The sequence below is a fragment of the Macaca nemestrina genome, chromosome 3 (genome assembly GCF_043159975.1).
Source record: "Macaca nemestrina isolate mMacNem1 chromosome 3, mMacNem.hap1, whole genome shotgun sequence".
In the NCBI taxonomy this organism is placed as follows: Eukaryota; Metazoa; Chordata; class Mammalia; order Primates; family Cercopithecidae; genus Macaca; species Macaca nemestrina.
Genome location: NC_092127.1, coordinates 31,467,732 through 31,487,008, shown reverse-complemented (window position 1 = coordinate 31,487,008; position 19,277 = coordinate 31,467,732). Strand labels below are relative to the sequence as shown.

Below are 19,277 nucleotides of genomic sequence, written 5' to 3'. Positions count from 1 at the left end.
ATGAAGAGCACAATTCAAAATTAAAATGTATAACTTTCTGTTTCAAGCAGTATATATTGTCAGGCTGGAAACTCTCAAAGGCCCTCTTACCTAAAACCTAGACCTAGAATAAATAAGGAAAAAATGCATATAATCCATTGTTTACAAATTTCCTAAAAATGAAAGATTCTCAAATTTAAAACTCCCATAAATGACATCAAGTTATCATCAAGTTATCTGTGGTTAATATTAGAAATCACAAGCATACAAAGAAAAAAAAACACAAAGAGAGAGAGAGAGAGAATTTTTGGAATTATTTGAATCCAAACGTAAATGTAGATAGATAAACATAAACTGTTTAAAGGAAGACTAAGGGAACGTGCAACAAAAGGATTTAAAAATGATTGGGTACACATCAAAAAAAAATTTAAATAACATTTAGAAATGATAAAACTGTTCAAATTAAAATTCACTGAATAAAATGTTGGCCCCTGGAGTCAACTGTGTAGCTTACATTTAACTAAATCTTCTACCAAAAATAAGTTTAAAAATTGGAAAAACATATATCTAGAAAACAATCCTCTGAAAGCATTGGAGAGCCAGTGCAAGTAATATTGAGCAGCTAGAATCCTTGAGAAAGGGAAGCACACAAGATGTATTCAACATTCACCTCGGAATTTTCCTGGGGGCATTTTCCAAGTTGTGGTGAAGGCGAAAGGAGCGCAAGAAGAAAGCAGGAGTCTCACACACCAGAGGAGACAAAGTCTGGTGTTTCAGGATGCCAAAGGAGCTCTGATTTGAGGAGCAAACTATTGAAAAAGACAGGAAGCTAAGAGAGTGTCTGCAAATCTGCACCCTAGTTTCCCTCAAATTGTGGGTAAATTTCTGACTTGTGCATGTGTAAGGCAAGCCTTCAAGATACATACTAGGAAACAGCAAACAGAAAGCTGGAGTGCTGAGCACAGATTTCAGCAGTTGAACAGCACTGAGGAGTTAAAGATTAAAATGAAATCCAGAGGGAGCGTGCTAAACTCAGGTCTAGGACTTGGGTAGAACTACTTTTTTAAATTTTCTTTTTTTTTTTTTTTTTTTTGAGTCAGAGTTTCACTCTTGTTGCCCAGGCTGGAGTGCAATGGCGTGATCTCGGCTCACTGCAACCTCCGCCTCCCGGAGGTTCAGGTAGTTCTCCTGCCTCAACCTCCTGAGTAGCTGGGATTACAGGCACGCGCCACAATGCCCAGCTAATTTTTGTATTTTTGGTAGAGATGGGATTTCACCATGTTGACCAGGCTGGTCTCGAACTCCTGACCTCGTGATCCACCCACCTCGGCCTCCCAAAGTGCTGGGATTACAGACGTGAGCCACCGCACCCGACTCAGGCAAAGCTACTTTTTAAGATGGCACATCCTGTAAGTAACAAATTAAAAAGCTCATGTATGACAAAGCTTAAAACTAAGTCTCAACTGGATCAAAGTCATTCACTGAAGTGCTTTATAACTAAAAAACAAAAGCAGCACTTTTGTGGGAACATCATATAGAGAATGTACAGTATGCCATCTATATTCTGAAAACCGACTGAAAATTATAAAACATGCCAAAAATAACAACAGCAAATGACCAACACAGAGGGAAAAGGCAGGAAATTTAGAAAGAAAGAAAAAAAAAAAAAAAAAAACTTCCAGGCTCCATCCTTCAGGAATATCGAGGAGGCAGGCATGCAGCTGCTACCACTGAAGCCTGAGCCTAAGCCTGAGGCATAAGCTCTGCGTCACTTCCTGTGCCTGCAGGCGCGCCCTGACTGCGTGCCCGATTTCCGGGCTCTGTGCTATTGGAGTCCCTGGCTCTTGCAGTTCACGAGTCTGGGAGGCCGCATGCATCCAAAGGCCTTTTTCCTGTGCTGTTTGCGCGAGCTGCCCTCTCCCTGCCTGCCCACCCGAGCATGACCAAGGTGGTAGGCTGCCAGTGGCCATCTCCATAAAAGCAACTGAAAGTTTCATACTGGAAGCTCTTTTGGCTGGCACTCCCACAGTTCTATGAAATAAAGTTACTTAAAGTTCTATGAAGTATGAAAACTTTTCCCTGCTCTTTGACTTGCACAAATTTTGTTTGTATCGTACATTAGAAGAGAGAAAAGGATGCCTTGCGATGGCATTATTAACTAATGGGGCACTGCAATTTTTACCAGGAGGTGAACTATGCTTAGAAGACTCAGACTTTTAAGAAAATCATTTCTCCACTTAAAAAAAAAAAAAAAAAAATTGAAGGAGGGCAAGAAATTTCACAACATAGTGATAAACAATCACCATCTTTATAGTATCCATATAACTATTCAAAAATAAAACATTTTTCCTAAGACCTGTGTGGTAAGTCGGTAGATAAGAGGCTTTTGTAAAGTGATACTTATTGGTAGCTGACTTATATGAAGTAGTCCTAATGAATAATGAGGGTTAACTAGTATTGTTTGAAACTGTGCCTGTGAAAGTTGTAGCAGTCTTATTTAAAGTGTATAACAGTGTTCTCTTGCTTAATTTAATCTTTAACTTTATAGTATGCCACAACTATAAAGTATTAATGCTATTGTTACCCAGACAAGAAAAAAATTATTATTTTATTATGTCAAAAGTTTAAATAAGATGTTCTACTGCCATTGTTCTAGCTGTCCAGTGCATTAGCACTTCTTGATGTGCTTAGGAGGCGGATCCATGAATTCCTTAGACTTTCTGCCAGAATTAAAAAGTGTCTGATTAAATGGTGAACAGTAAGTAGACTGAGGCAAATTTCCAGTGATGATGTCATTTTTTATTTTGCTGTGCCTTTAGCTTGAGGATTACAACACAATTCTGTTTAAAACCAAACAGCATTAGTTCTTATCTATTTCCCAGATGGGAAATCTATTTTAAGTCAATATTTTAAAGAAATATGAAGCCATAACAAAAGCTATCATTTTTTCTCTGAAGTGCTAGTTAATGCATGCAAAGAAAATAGAGCGATTTAAAACTATTCATCGTTTAATGTTTAATGACACTTATTTTCAGTATATTTTATATGAGTAATTTTTTTTACCTCCTGTAAAGAGGAGTAATGTTTATTGACTAAAGGTAAAAAATAATGGTTTAGACACCAATTCTTTTTCAAGATCTTTGACTATATTATGCATTGTACAATGGATTTTATTCTTCATGAAATTTTTTAGTTTCCCTACCTATAAGACAGAGATAATGACTTAGAGAGAGTTCTACAGGAGACTCAGACTTTAAAATACTTAGATTGATCGATAAAACAAAGTAAAGCAAAAGATAAGGAGTGTGAGAATTTCAACAGAAAATTAGAAGCTATAAAAAAATCAGTGGGGTCAGGCACAGTGGCTCATGCCTGTAATCCCAGCACTTTGGGAGGCCGAGGCGGGTGGATCACAAGGTCAGAAGTTTGGGACCAGCCTGACCAACATGGTGAAACCCCATCTCTATTAAAAATACAAAAATTAGCCACGTGTGGTGGTGCGCTCCTGTAATCCAAGCTACTCAAGAGGCTGAGGCAGGAGAATTGCTTGAACCCAGGAGGTGGAGGTTGCAGTGAGCTGAGATCACGCCACTGTACTCCAGCCTGGGTGACAGAGTGAGACTCTGTCTCAAAAAAAAAAAAAAAAATTAAGTGGATATTCTTAGTCTGAAATTTTTTAGAAATCTGAAATTTAAAAAAATAATTTGATTTTAAAGGCAGATAGAACAAAGCAGAACCAAGGTTTATGAAATCAAAAACAGGTCCCTAGAAAATATTAAATATAAAAGCAAAGTATTAGAAAAATAAATAGAAAAAAAAATCAAAGCAGAGTGTTTAAAATATGTATTGGACACAGTTAAAAAATCAAACATAGGTGTAACTGGATGTCCCAAAGAAAAGAGAAAGACGTGGTGGCAGAAACAATATTTTAAAAGACAATGATAGAATTTTCAAACTCAAAAAATACATCAATCCAAAGATTAAGTAAAATCTTTGAATTCAATGCATGTACAAGGGAATTATCAATAAACACCTCATAGTTCACTCATTAAAAAACAAAATATATACAATTGAAAAGAGAATTTGTAAACTAAAAGGTAGGTCAGAAGAAGATACCCAAACTGACACACAGACAGTTAAGAGGATGGAGAATCCGGAAAGGGCGTGAGAAACTTACCAGACGTGATTAAAAAGTTTACTCAAGGTACAGAAGAAGGGAGAAGAAAATGGGACTTAAACAGTGTTTGAAGAGAAAACAGCCAAGAATTTTTCAGATTTAATAAATGCTACAAACCTGCAGAAGGATAAGCACATTTCCATTTTATAAGAAGTAAGCAATATAAAGTTTGGATAATTGAGGTTGCATTGTATTTTTTTGGAATATTAGAACTGGAAGATGCCTAAGAGATAAAATAAATATAACCCACTGATTTTATAGAAGCAGCAGCTTAAGGGGCCTACCAGTAAATAACTTGAGAGTCAGACAGAATCAGAGCTCTTAAATTCAAATTAAGTGATATTTTCACTATATAAGACTTTCCTATCTAATTTTCTTAAATTAAATCAACAGCATTATCAGAAGATATAGAGCATACTATCATTTTAAATATGGATTTTCCTAAACTACTTTTTAAATCTTTCTTGTTGACTTTCATAATGTTGGCATATTGATAGTGAGAAAGGGTAATGTCAGTCACTTGTTCAAGATCACATGTTAGAGGCAGATCAGGGACTAAAATTCAAGTCTCTGAACTTTCAAGCTCAGAGTGTTTTTCACATGTATTTTTTTTTCTTTTTTTTTTAGATGGCATTTGAGCACTGCAACTGAAACCGAAAACTGCTGTTCTTTTGCCTTCATGTTTAGCTTTAGCTATTATTTGTTGTGTGATCCATACAATTTTTTTTTTCTTTTTTGAGACGAAGTTTTGCTCTTGTCATCCAGGTTGGAGTGCCGTGGCACAATCTCGGCTCAGTGCAACCTCTGCCTCCTGGGTTCAACGAATTCTCCTGCCTCAGCCTCCCAAGTAACTGGGATTACAGGTGCCCGCCACCTCACCCCGCTAATTTTTTGTATTTTTAGTAGAGACAGAGTTTCGCCATGTTGAGCAGGCTGGGCTGGAACTCCTGACCTCAGGTGATCTGCCTGTCTCGGCCTCCCGAAGTGCTGGGATTACAGATGTGAGCCACCGTGCCCGACTGATCCATAGAATTTCTAATACAATTATCTGTACTATGTGAAAGGGGGGTGGAGGACTACAAGAGAGAATGGAAAAAGGAACTATGATTTATTGATAATAGACATCTACCTTTTCTCTACCTACCATTTCTTTCCTCATTTCTTCTAGGAATAGACCCCATCACTGTCCTGCATGTAAGAATGAATACATGGCTAAGCTGTGGCAAAAACAGTTTATCTCCCTGTTAGGACAGCAATTGGTCTAGGGTTGAGAACTTTACTCAAGCTTGGAATATTAGCCTTCTTCCAGGACTTTTAAATTAAGAACATTTACTGTCTAGTCATGAAGCGATGAGTTAATGATCCCAGGAAGAGGGATAGTGCACATCATTTCAGCCAGCTTGAGAAAATGAAGTCACTGTTTAGAAAGAACCACAGAAAGAGAAGGAAGAGAATAATACAGATTAGAGCCTCCAGTTCGATGTTCCATCTTCCCTGTCCTCACCATAATTAATGTGCCAATAAATTCACCCTTTTGCCTAACAAGCTCAAATTGAGTTTCAATCACTTTCATTTCAAAGATTTTTTATTGATGCAGAGATTTGTACAGATGGTCCCTAAGTTATGGCTCAACTTAAAATTTTTCAACTTTACAATGATGCAAAAGATACCTACATTCAGTAGAAACCATACTTTGAATTTTGATCTTTTCCAAGGCTATGGCTATGAGATGATAATATCCCATGATGTGGGGCAGCAGTAGTGAGCCACAGCTCCAAGTCATATGACCACAAGGACTGAAAAATGATACTGTACTCTATCATGTACTACATTCAATAAATTACATGGTATATTCAACACTTTATTATATAATAATCTTAAGGTTAGATGATTTTACCTGACCATAGGCTAATGTAAGTTTTCCGAGCATATTTAAAGTAGGGTAGGCTAAGCTATGATATTTGGTAGGTTAGGTGTATTAAATGCATTTTTGATTTAGAATATTATGAGTATATAATGGATTTATCAAAGAGGTAAGTCTAGGAGTATTTATACTTAGAACTGAAACCTTGTCAATTACAGTCTTTAAAATGTGGAACTTGATGAAACAAGATGGGATGGGGACAATGCAAATCACTCCATCCCCATCTGGGAGTACGATATGCCTGTTATGTAGTTGAGTGGTTTGAGTAGTGCCTTCCAAAAATTCGTATCCACCTGAAACCTCAAAGTATGACCTTAATTGGAAATGGGGCCTTTGCAGATGTAATTAAGTTGAGGTCATACTGAATAACAGTGGGTCCTAAATCAAATGACTGTATAAGAAGAGGAGAGGGCACACAGAGACACAAGGAAGAAGGCCATGTGAAGATGGAGGCAGAGACTGGAGTGATGCAGCTACAAACCAAGGAAGTCAAGGATTGCGAAAGCCGCCAGAAGCTAGGAAGAGGCAAGAAGTATTCTTCCCTGGAGTCTTCACCAGAAGCATACCCCGCTGATACTGATAGCAAAAGATTGCAGACTTTTAACCTCTAGAACTGCGGCAGAATAAAATTCTGTTGTTTTTAGCCACCCAGTTTGTGGTAATTTGTTATGGCAGTTCCAGGAAACTGGTACATGTAATAACAAAACAGTTGGTTAAATCATTGCCGATTGCATTTAGGATTCAGACAACATGCCTGCTGTGTCTGAAATTTTAGGAAAAAGAAAAATAGGCAGGTACTTCACCATGTTTGTACTTCTTATAGATTGCTGAAAGATGCTGGAGAGAAATAAGCTTTAGTTAAAACCGACTCATCTGAAGAAGACTGAGAATATTCTACTCATAAAACAGGTGTCAGATGTAGGGTTTGTGGGTCTGACAATGGTACACTTTTGTGCACTCTATTTAACTAAAAGAATACAAATTTACATACTAAAGAGAATATTTACTTAGAAAATACATAAAACCAAGTTACAACATTTTAAAAGTTGATAAATACCATAAACATCACAATTTCATAAACTCCATCCACAATGCAAAAACACCACCAGGCCTAAGAGTATAACCTTCAAGCTGGGGCAGCCCATTTGCTAATGTGCAGCCATGGCTGCTACTTCCTCCCCAAAGGGGCAGTGTAAGTAACAGGCACATGAGCTTAAGCTTCTTTAGGTTCGGGATACATCCACCTCTGCATAGAGCTTGGGCTAAGATAGGCCCATTTTGCCATTGATCGGCAGTCCTAGCTAGTTGGACAGTCAGGAACTATGCTGACAACAAAGCCGAATTTTCTACCTTCACAGTATAAGATGCTTCATGATCTTCTCTGCTCTCCTTTCTCTGAGATTGAGTTCATTGTTACCTCCTCTTTCTCCCTCTGATTTATTCTCTCCCTGTACAGTCAATAGTTACCTCTGCTTATTTGCAATATTACACTTATTTCATGACATTGACATTTGTTATTAGCTGTATGCTTTTTTTTTTATTTTCAGGTGAAAAAAACATGAAAACCCAACTCAAGCATCCACAAAAAGAAATTTGGTGGGCTGTGATCTCTAGAACATATAGAGGTAGAGTAGTTTCCTGCAGTTCAATCAGGTCTGGCTGTGTTTCTCTGTGATTCTCCTGGCATTGTCCTTGTCCAAGGGCTGGTTTCATCCTCAGGCTGATTTTCCCCTAATCACAAAGTAGCTGCCTGAAGCAACAGACCTTACATGCCCCCTCTTTTATGTTTAAGTAAAAAAGATTATAAGCATCCCATCGCCGCTCAACATTTCTGAGCTTTGTGCAGAAGCCAGTCTTAATAAAAGAGTGTCATATAGGTTTATGCCTTGGTTGCATGCTCACCGAAGAACCAATAACTATACTAAATGATTTCGAATTGTCCCTGGACTTAGCTATGGAATTGATCCCACACAAATATGTAATCTCCTGGCTGCTACACAGTGGGAAAATGGTTAAACATTGGGTATGCAAACAAAATGTCCATCATAATCACGGTGGATTCTCTTTTTATAAAACTGTGAGATCCTAGAAGATAAAACCATGAGGTCCTGGAAGATGGAGACACTGTTGATTCACCCCTTTATCTTCAGGTCCTAATCTATGGCTGGCGTATAATGAATATCGACAGCCACCTGAAAGAATGGACAAACAAAATAATAATTGATTCTCCCCAAAACTATTTTTGTCACCAGCCATTTCTATAATTCTTAAAGAATATTATCACTGTAATAATCTCACTCTCCACGGTTACAATTTTTATTAATTGCTTCCTGGCTCTTTCATTTGATTTCAATACATTGCCGATTATTTTTAGAGCTGCCATTAACACAGATTTCAATCACTGTCCTGTTTTCCCCTTGAGCAGTGAAGCGGTTGTCATGGAAACAGAATCCAGTGCCTCTTTCTAAAGCCTCACATCAATGCAATTTGATGAGAGGAACTAACACACTCTCTCGTACCTGTATTTTATACGTGTGAAGATCTATTGCCTGAAAAAGATGCAAGTCATTACTGGAGTAAAGCATACTTGATGATGCATGGATTTGACAACTTGTCCAAAAAGATGTATCAGAGCTCTCATCTGGAAATAATGCCCTAATCAGTGTAAGAGAAAGGTTTTAATGCTTGAATTCACTAAAATGTGAAGTCACAAGGTAGATTTTATTTAAAGGTGGGAGGAAGAATAATTTTAATTGGCACCACTCATACAGCACCAAGTCACAGACTAGTAGCGTTTCTCAGAGAGCCCTATATGGTGATTATGTGGGAAGAAGCCTCGTTTCCCTCAACTCCACCCTATACAAAAAAACTGGATTTGAAGTCTAATCCAGGTAGAATGGAGGTAGGAGGAGGGAGTAACTTCCCAAGCATCTCTGGATGAGGTCGCTCTGTCAGCCAAGGGAGACCCTTTGGAGAAAGTCTGGTCTAGTCCTCAGCTTCCACACTTTCAGCAGCTGGGGGAAATGTATATTGGCTACATGGGCAACTCTGCAGTAAACCAACAGCATCAATTACGTATAAGTATAAAGGATTCATCACCAAATTTTTTATCACCTTCATCAGGCCTTTATGGAAATGATTCAAAAGAGGGTCTAGTTACAGGAGGGTGTAGGACCAGGTCCTAAAATCTCAGCTAGGACAAATTTAAATAGAACAACCTTTAACCTTGTCAGCATGCTGGAATATTTTATTTGGTGGCTGGATGTGCTATGATGAAATTTTCTATCATGTCATGAGATGTTTGCATAGAGTAGCCTGTGTATCTCTGAGGGTAGCCTGTTAACCCAAGGACATGGTCTAGAAGAAGCCAGGATAAGGCAGATACAGATGACAAAGGGGCCAGGGGAGTTGGGATCGGAGAAGGTTATAATACTAAGGCCAACTATGCCCACAGGGACCTAAAGCACAGGGACCCAAGCAAAACAGATCTAATGAGTAGAAGAGCTACAGCCAAGTAATCATAGAAGCAGTATTGAATCCTAGAAACAAGCAGGTAGCAATGAGCTAATATGCCAGAAACAAAGCTGGAAAGGTACGTGTACAGACTGGAAAAGGATTCATAAACTGCGATCAGTATCAGAAAAAGGGACGAGGCAGTTGATGAGGCTGGGCTGTAAGTTGGGATCCTACCCAGTAGATTTTGTTGCAGTAGATTTTTACCAGTACAATGTTTTAAACTGGGCAAACAAAAGTCTTCTTTTTGGTTTTGTTTCATTTTTTATTATCTGATTGTTTGGTTTACAATATGGCCCTGTCAAGACTGTATTTTAAAAGATAACAATCAGTATATCTGCTCTTGGTCTATGTGTTCTTGGTCTCTGAATAAAAGGAAGATTATCCTTGAACTAGATCACAGCCGATTCTCCCAGCTGTCCTGGCTGCTCCTTTTTTTTTTTTTTTTTTTTTAAATTTTTGCTTGCCTTCATGTCAGCCACATCCCAGCTTTTCCCAAGGAACTTTCAGTTATAGTTATAGGAGCCATCCCATCACTTTTCTAGGAGAAAATCAGGTAGGTGTTATTACAGGAGTTGGTTCCATATACCACCAGGTTTAGAAATATTTTTTCTGTCAAAACATGCACAGGCTTCCTAACACCAAATACCACTACAACAAAGCCAGACCACATGTGGCCTAATTTTAGGACTCAAGGGTATTCAAGGTTGGCAAGATCTAGGCCAGGCACTTGGAGTTGCTCTCTTGCCTTCTTCATACTAGGCCTATTTCCAAGTGGCTGGGTATAGATCTTGTTTTCACTTGTTTTGTTTTGGACAAAATTCTTGAACTGCTCCTACGTGGACTCTTCCTTTTTGATCTGTACCACTTAAACCATACACCCCACCCTGCACCACTTGCCCTCACTGTGCCCATTCTTGCTTTCTCACTCATTCTTGTTTTGACAATCCCACAACACTCCCCTCACTCACTCCGCGGTAGAATTCCAGGAGGACTAGATCTGAGTGAAGCAGTATTATAAAAGATGACGTCAGAGGAAAGCTCAGAGCTGGGCCAAAGCCTTGTAAGCCTTTGGAAGGACTTTGGCTATTACTTTTAGAAAAATGGGAAACCATTAGAGCAAGCTTGTCCAACCTGTGGCCCAGGATGGATTTCAGCACAGCTTCACACAAATTCGTAAACTTTCTAAAACATTATGAGATTTTTCTGCAATTTTTTTAGCTCATCAGCTATTGTTAGTGTTAGTATATTTTATGTGTGATCCAAGACAATTCTTCTTCTTCCACTGTGACCCAGGGAAGCCAAAAGATTGGAAGCCCCTGCTTTAGAGGTTTTTCAGCTGAGGAGTGGACATGGTCTAAAAATAATGAATAGGGATCATTCTGGTTGTTATGTTAGAAATCAACAGCAGAGGGAGCAAGAGTGAAAGTAGGAAATCCAGCACAACAATTCAGATTGACATGATGGAGGCTTGATCCAAGTTGTCACAGTAGAAGTAGCAAGATGAGGTCAGACCCAGATATATATTTTGAAAATTGAGGGAAAAGGATTTTCTGACAGATTGGATATGGGGTATGAGAGAAATGATGGAGGCAAAGCTGACTCTAAAGGTTTGGGTCTGAGCAAATATTTTAAAACTTACATAGTATTTCCGGAAATCATGATTGTGCCAGACACAATTCTAAGCACTTTACCAATCACAATTCATTTAATCCTCAAAACAACCTATGAGATACATGCTACTAGTGGGCCCAAACTTGATGCACAGATTCCCTAAATGATTTGTGCAAGTTCCCAGTGAATGCTGTTGCCAGTAATTGAGATGAATCAGTACATGAGTAGAACAGATTTGGAGCAGAACTAGGAGTTTACTTTTAGACTTTTTAAGGTCTAGAGACTACTGACAACCCACCTGTCCAGGCTCAGTCCACTTTTGCTTTCAGCTGATATTAGTCCATGGTGTATACTTCTTAGCTGTAGTGTTATATCAGGTACTCCAGGCTGGCATCAGGGGTCCCACAGCTTGGTCGTCCACTGAAGCTAGTGATACGCTGGTAAATGCATAACAACTAGCCCTCCAGGGGGAAAAAAAAAACTAGCATTTGCTGAGTATTTGCTGATTTGGGTGGCATAAATATTCACACCATAGCCGATTTTACACAACTGCCATGATGTTATTGAAAATGGACGTTGGAAAAGGTGCATGCTATCTGCCCTCTGCTGTAGTGTGCCAATGACTGGAGCCACTACAATGATTTTAAAGCCCTGGTTAATATCTAGAAACGGTATGTCAGGGCTCTCAAGTGAGAAGGAGAATTTATAGTTGGAGACATAGCCAAGGTAGCTGGGAAAAATAATTTAGGCTTGAACTAGAGTTTTAATTATGTATGATAAAGAAAGTATAGACAGAACAAATTCAAAGAGATGGAATAATGGAGGGGCTGCATAACTACAGGAGAGCGAAATGATTGAAATAGCCGATTCTGCGTTAATGTCATGAGGGTAGGGAGCAGAGATGACTATAATGGAATCTGAAGAGATTTTAAAGTCAGGTCAACCAATCAGAAGAAGTCTCAGAAGTAGGTAAAGGTGCAAAAATGAATTTTATTGCTCCAATCAGTGATGAAAGGAAGCATTTGAGAACTCCAATATCAGGCAGTAGCAGAAACACTCAAGTGTTTACTAAATGACTGCTCCTACAAAACACTTGATCTAGGAGGAAATTTTTAAAATGTTTCCAATGCAGTGTGTCCAGGATAGGTCAAGGAAAAGCTCCATAAGTGATTTATGTATAATATAAGGTTTGGGAACCTGGTAAGTACCAAAGGCAGAAGGATTCAGGATATCAAGGAGTCCCAAGAGCAAATAAAGGACACCTAATGATGAAAGTAGAGTTTAGGGTCAGAACAGCACTGACTGAAAAGAATGGGATGAAGATGACACAGCAGTGACATACATAGGTGGGATACATAGGTGAGAACTGATGCTGAGACCTAAACACCAAGAGAGAAGTTAAGCATGCTTAACAAAAATTCAGAAAGGGTCCTGTACACATCACCAAGAAATTTTTTAGGTTTATTCTAAAGGCAATGGATGTCAAGAGAAAATACCATTCAGGGAAATAACATGATGATTTACTTTTACAGTAGTGTGGAAGATAGAATGCAAATAAGCAAGACTGAAAGTAAGTGAACTAATTAAGGGGCACATCATGCAAAAGATGATGAGGGTGTGAACAATGGCTGTGCCAATAGGAATGGAATAGTGAGGCTGATTATAGAGCTATTTTAGAGTTAGAACTGACATAGCAGGATATCTGGATATGGATATCTATTAATATAGAAGGAATAGGCAGAAATTAAGAATAATTCCCCCATTTTTGACTGTGGAAAGTGAAAGAGAAAACTTGAGGAGGATTCCCATATTTTTAACTAGAATGGTTCAGTAAGCAGTGTCATTCAGGGAGATAGGAATGTAAGAAGAAAAAGAGAAATGGGAAAATGTATGTTCATCAGGACTCTTGATTGCAAATGAGAGAAAACCCAGCTGCCTTAGCAAAAAATGGCTTTTATTGCTGCACTGAATCCAAGAAAGAATTAAACCAACAAACAATGGTATAGTGGACTGTGGTAGCTATAGTGTTGTCTTCTCAGAATGTATTATAATATGCTTTATAGTAACTGTATCCTCCTCTCCCCATGTTTTCTGCAAAGCTCTATCTGACTCTGACCTATCCACAGACACAGAAGTAGCGTATGAGCTGGGTCTAGCCAGAGTGATTGGTTCAAAGGTGGTCATGAGACCTAAGCTACACCAATCAGGAGGCTTCATTAGACTTCCCTTAGAGTGTTTGTCTTTGGGGTCATCGTTTAGGAGGGATGAAAAGACACTGGAGCAGCTTGCAGCCATCTTCCTCAGTGCCCTAGAAAAAACATAACTGCATGAAGTCCAGTTGAGACTGATGCAAAAGCTAAAATAAGCAGAAATGGGAGATATATAAAAAGAGAAAGCTAGCAGTCCTGAAGTGCCAGAAGCATAAATAGAGACCTGGTTACTGCAGCTATTTGATTATGTTAGCTACTTCGATGTCCTTCCCAATTAGATAAGAAAATGAATACTTTTTTCCTTCTTCGTATAGTTAGCAAGGGTATCCATAATATAAAGTACAAGATTCTTCATTAATACCTGTTGAAAGGATAGCCTATTGGGCCCCAGGAAAAACTAGATCTAGCCACTGGAACATCACCAGAATCTAGTTCTCTACCTTTCATTTGTACCTCTCTCTGGTGGTCAGTTTTATTCTTTCTCACTGCAGACTGTTCTCCTTCTTGTAGTTGCAAATGTGATCATAAACAAATGCCAAGTTTTACTTCTGATAGGTTTCATCTCTGAAGGGAACTGCCTTTCATTTTCTGTGCTTCCAAGTTCAAACATTCTAAGGAAGGATTGTAACTGACCCACCTTATGTCACATAATGGATCAACCAATTGTAACTAGGGTCTTAAAATACTATGATTGGCTTAGCTTGGGCCAGGTTGACATTCCTGAACCAATCAAATGGGAGCCGGGGTGGTGGGCTCATGTAAGAAAATGGCAATGCTCATGGAAGCTGTAAAATTAGACGAGGAAGAGAAACTGTTCTAAGAACAGAGGTTCTATTTCCAGAAGAAAGGCAAATATAGCTATAAGAGCCTCTTGTAGGAAAGATGGTATTTTAAACATGTTGAATTTGAGACCCCTGGAGGGTCAAAAGGAGGTCAAGGAAATGTGACCAGTTGAAATTATTACTCAAGCCTGCAAGAGACAATTTATGCATTTGGCTGATTTTGATCAAAGAGATTATTTCAGATTATAAATTTCAAATTCCGTATATGGCTTTACCCCAAATTTACCTAGGTCTCTAGTTTTCAAAACAACTTTGCACACGTGAAATGATTATGCCCTGTAATACAGTGGACATTGTCAATTAAGAGAACGGGTTGTGAATCACAAAGGCAAGACCTTAGGACAAAAAAAAATCCTGATCTATGTTTCTCCCCTATGAGGGAAGAGACAAAGCTATGGACTAGCAGAGCCTAAGGACCCCAAGATTTTTGGTCTGAGAACCTGTAGCATTGCAACTGAGAAAGGGAAGATACGTCTAAGGCAGGTTTGGAGTAAGTTCGAGTTGTCTCTCAGACATCCAAGTGGAGATACTGAGTAAGAGATTAGATATATGGGACTGGATTTCAGAAGAGTGATCTGGGAACTCCAAAATTAAAAGGTTAGGAATAAAAGGAAGAGCCATCCAAGGAGACTAATGAAGAAGCTTTGAGAGTAAAGGAGAGTAACCAAGATAATATGGTGTTCTAGCAGCCATGTGAATGCAAAACATGAAAGAGAAAGGAAAAATCAATTGTGACAGATGCTGCTGAAGAGTGACACAAATAATGACAGAGAATTAACCATTGGATTTAGCAAACTGGCTGCCATTGGTGATTTTGACAGTTTCTATGCAGTAATAAGAGCAAAAGGCGAGAGTTACACTTTAGCCACAAATGCCAGCAGACAAGGCAGAAATTAGATGGGTCATTGTCCTGGAAACTAGAGTATTTATGAGACACAGCATCTAACATCTTAGGACTCTGACTCATCTATGTTCATAATGTTCTGTAAGCCCCAACCCTTCCCTCAGACAGAGGGACACCACCTGAGGGAGAGAACTTGGGGGTTGGAGGGCTGTGTAATAACTGAGCATTGTTTGTGTTTTACTTTTTGCCAAGGCAGACTTTTGATAAAGCTTCTGCCTAAATTAACAGTTCAAACTAAGCTTTAAATCAAAGTTAATATTTTTTCTTCTTACCAGCAGGTGTAGAGAAAGAACAAATCAACTATGACAAAACTAACAAAACTACATTTTATCCTCATGTTGGATGTGTTACCTGTGTTAAATCTTTGACCCTCATGTGGGTCAAATTTTTATTATGTTTTCACTAGTAAACTTCCCATATCAATTCATAGCTTATGCTTGCTAATTTTTTCAAGCATATCTGATTTTTTCTTACAATTGTTAATATTTGGCAATTGTTAAGCTGTATCTTACTGGTGATTTTGGTTCATGAAATTGAAAAATATCCAGGTAAAATCCTAAAGGTAAAAATCAGGATAAGTTTGAAAATGGGTCATCCACCTGAAAAGTGGAAGAATAATGGGAAGAGAGTCAAAATGAGAGGACTCAGGAGCTAGAAACAAAAAAGAGAGAGAGAGAGAGAGAAGGGGTAGTGGAGGAAGCAGGCTTAGATAGTTTTTGAAAGTGCGTGTAAAAAGACACGTTACAGTTTTCACCTTCTGTAGATAATTATTTGCATGTGTATTTCAGATCTAATTAAAAGTTTCAGAATAAGGTGCATATCTCACAATATTTTGGAAAGCATATTAAGAACTAATAACACAAGCACTGAAATCAGAGAAAATTTGGTTTAAGAACTGGCAGTACCACTTTTTAGCCACATGGATCTGAGGAAGTTACTCTTTGAGACTCAGAATCCTCATTCATAAAATGGAGGAAATAATAATATGTAACTCAGCAAGCTGTTCTAAGAATTGAACAAGATAATACAGATAAGGCTCTTTTTCAGTGCCTTCCCAAATAAAGGCTCAATAATTATTAGTAGTTATGGTTAGTGTTATTATATATCATTGAGAAGTCTTTCTTTAGAAGCCTTTTCCATCAGTACCTTCTTTTTTTCTTACTTATTTCTCCAGCCCTATTAGGGCCCCTGATGAATCTCATCAATGATACTCTCATCAGCACCTTCAATGAGCTTTCTCCTCTGTCTTTTCATCACAGGTATTACGCCAACTCTCACCCTGTGAATCTACTGACTGAGGAACACTGCTTAAGAAAATCACACAGCTGTGTCAACAGGCAAGGTAGAAATGGCCATGTGCATTCACTGAGGGAGAGGGGGCAATTTGTAAGATTTGTAAGATTACTTATGCAAAAGGATGTCCTGGCTAAGATTGGACTCAAGAGTTTTAAAATTGTTGATGAGTAAAATCAAGTAGAAACTTTTATTTAAATGTAACCCTATGAGCAGTTTTTGCTCTCTAAGATAGAGATTTTGAATTACCTGGACAAGCTGTCTCCTGTTTTCTTTTTAAGAAAATCAACAGATGAGGTCTTTAACTATATAATCTCAAGGCACTTTTGTTTTTGACAAAATAGCGGTAACCTGTGGGCTGAAGTTAAGTGTTGTGGTTTGATCATTGTGTAAGGTAGAATCAGAGCTGGATCTCAAAGAATGTTGACTTCATTTCTTCTTTTTTTTTTTAATTAGTTGATTTGTTCGGTTTATTTATTTATTTATTTTTAATTTTTTTATTTTTCTTTGCTTTGGGTTTTGGTTTTGTTTGCTTTAAGTTTTGGGAATTCATTGCAGGAGACATGGCACAGAAGACAGAGGCAAAAGCAGCTTTACTGAAAAACAGAGTATGAGTAGAACGACTTCAAGTCCCATATGGCACCACAGTGAGAAGTGACTTCCTCTGAGCTTCTTAGAGAATCCAACAATGTCCTGCTCCCTTGGGGAGCTGCAGCCGTGGGCACATAGGAATAGGGCTTCCACCAAGAGTCCCGTCAGTCGCAGCAACAGGAGGTCTTCCTCAGACAGCTTTGATGATAGTGGTTGTTAGCCAGAGCAAGCTAGAACCAGAAAGAAAAGCTTTGAAGATGCCACAGTTGGAGTCTGAGCACCTTGAGGCTCCCTGTTGGAAACTGGCAAACCTGATTGTGGGACACTTGGATGCTGAGTTCCAGTAAACATGCTGTGGGAGGCACTGTAATTTAGTCACTAATATTTAAAAACTGTCTAGTTCTATATACATATTCTATTGAAGACTTCTTCCAACCACCTTGTATTATAAATTTAAAATATGAAATACAAACTCTTTATATGTCTTGACTCAGATTACCTAGGAAGTGACAGTGACTTATTCATCAATGTTCAGAATCATAGTAAGTTATAGACTATAGTCTGAGAAAATTACTTGGACCAAGAAAGCAATGTCCCTAACATTTGTGAGTCTAGAACCAGAGCTGCCCATTAAGCTAGGTGCAAATTTATCAGAAAACAATATTTTTCCCAAATACATATTGCAGTCATAAAATGCCCTAAAAACCCAGTTCTTAGAGGGACTACTGCTTACTTACTGAGAAATTTTATTCTCTGAAATCATAGACTATCAGATGCATTGCTGTTTAAAATTATTGCAATAAGAATGAAACATCTCAGTCTTATCTGGAGGAGTTAAGTCATTGTGATCAGTGAAGCCTTGATTTACAGCCCCTGTGCAAAGCGTCAAAGAATGGGTCTCAGGACACAACATTTGTCATCTTTTTTAACTTCATTTCCAAGAAAACAGGACTGCTATGGTTTGAATGTTTGTCTCCTCCAAACCAATGTGTTGGAGGTGGAGCCTAATGATAGGTATTTGGGTTATCAGGGTGGATGCCTCATGAATAGATTAATGCCCTCCCTGGGGTAGGGAGCAGTGAGTGAGTTCTTACTTTATTCGTTCTCAAGAGAGCTGGTTGTTAAACAGAGCTTGGAACCCCCCTCCTCCCTCCTTGCTTCCTCTCTCACCATATGATCTCAGCATACAACACCTCCCCTCACCTTCTACCATGAGTGGAAGCAGCCTGAGCCTCTCGCCAGGAGCAGATGCTGGTGCCATGCTTCTTGTACAGCCCGCAGAACAGAGAGCCAAATAAACCTCTTTTCCTTAGAGATTGCCCAGCCTCAAATATTCCTTTATAGCAACACAAAATGGACTAAGACAAGGACCATAGGTCCATTTCACAGTACAGAGCTGAGGTTGACCCCTTTTATACACAACCATACTTGCTTAGAGCCCATAGAACATCACCTCATTTACATCACACCTAAATTTCACTCTTCAGCAAAATCCTATGTTAACTCTATATTTTCCTTTGTTTGAAGAGATACCTCACAGTTGCTCTGTTGTGCAGTCCCCACACTGCAATGAGTCAGTAAACTCGATTGGTTTGTTTACAGGTTGTCCCTGGTGGTTTTAGGCTGATCGGGCTAAGACAAACCATGTCTTATTTTTTAAAATGTCTCCTTTAAGCAAATGTTATTATCTGTATTTTACTCTATTCTATCAGCAGAAGTAACAAAGTTGTCTAATTGCACCAAAAGATGCTTATAGCGTAAAACTTTCTATGCTGTAAACATAGAAAGTTCTTGAAATCAAAAAGAAAAAATTACTGTCCTTAAAATGAAAAATATATATATACACAGAGTTGGGGCTTTTTCACTTTACTAAAGCTCGGGCTGTGCTTCTTACAATAGAACAATGATCAAAAAATAGAACTTTTTTTCCTCCTTTATAATATGACCAAACAAGGGTTAGTGGCAATGAGCACTGCATCACTTAAAAGATACTGAAAAACTTGAAATACTGATTAATGTCTAGCAAACACCTTCTTCCCAATCCTCACTCTTGACCTAAGACCTTGTTTCCTATTTCACTGAGAAACAGAAAAAATTAGACGAGAATGTGCACAAGCTCCTACCATAAGATCTTCCTACCTTCCTCTAACTGCACCTCTATACTGTTACTATCAAATGCTCCTCTGTGTCCCTAACAAAGGCTATTTCCTCTCCTTTTGCACTAAATTCT

At 38.5% G+C, this 19,277-nt stretch overlaps 1 protein-coding gene across 1 annotated transcript in view; it reads left to right on the top strand.

Moving 5' to 3' along the window:
• Window positions 1–19,277, top strand: part of LOC105488629 (transmembrane protein 144) — a 106,292-nt gene that overhangs the window by 7,147 nt on the left and 79,868 nt on the right. Inside the window, exon 4 of the mRNA XM_011752853.2 lies at window positions 16,423–16,505. The gene's annotated coding sequence lies outside the window, so the exon portion shown is untranslated. The remainder of the gene's footprint in view (window positions 1–16,422; window positions 16,506–19,277) is intronic.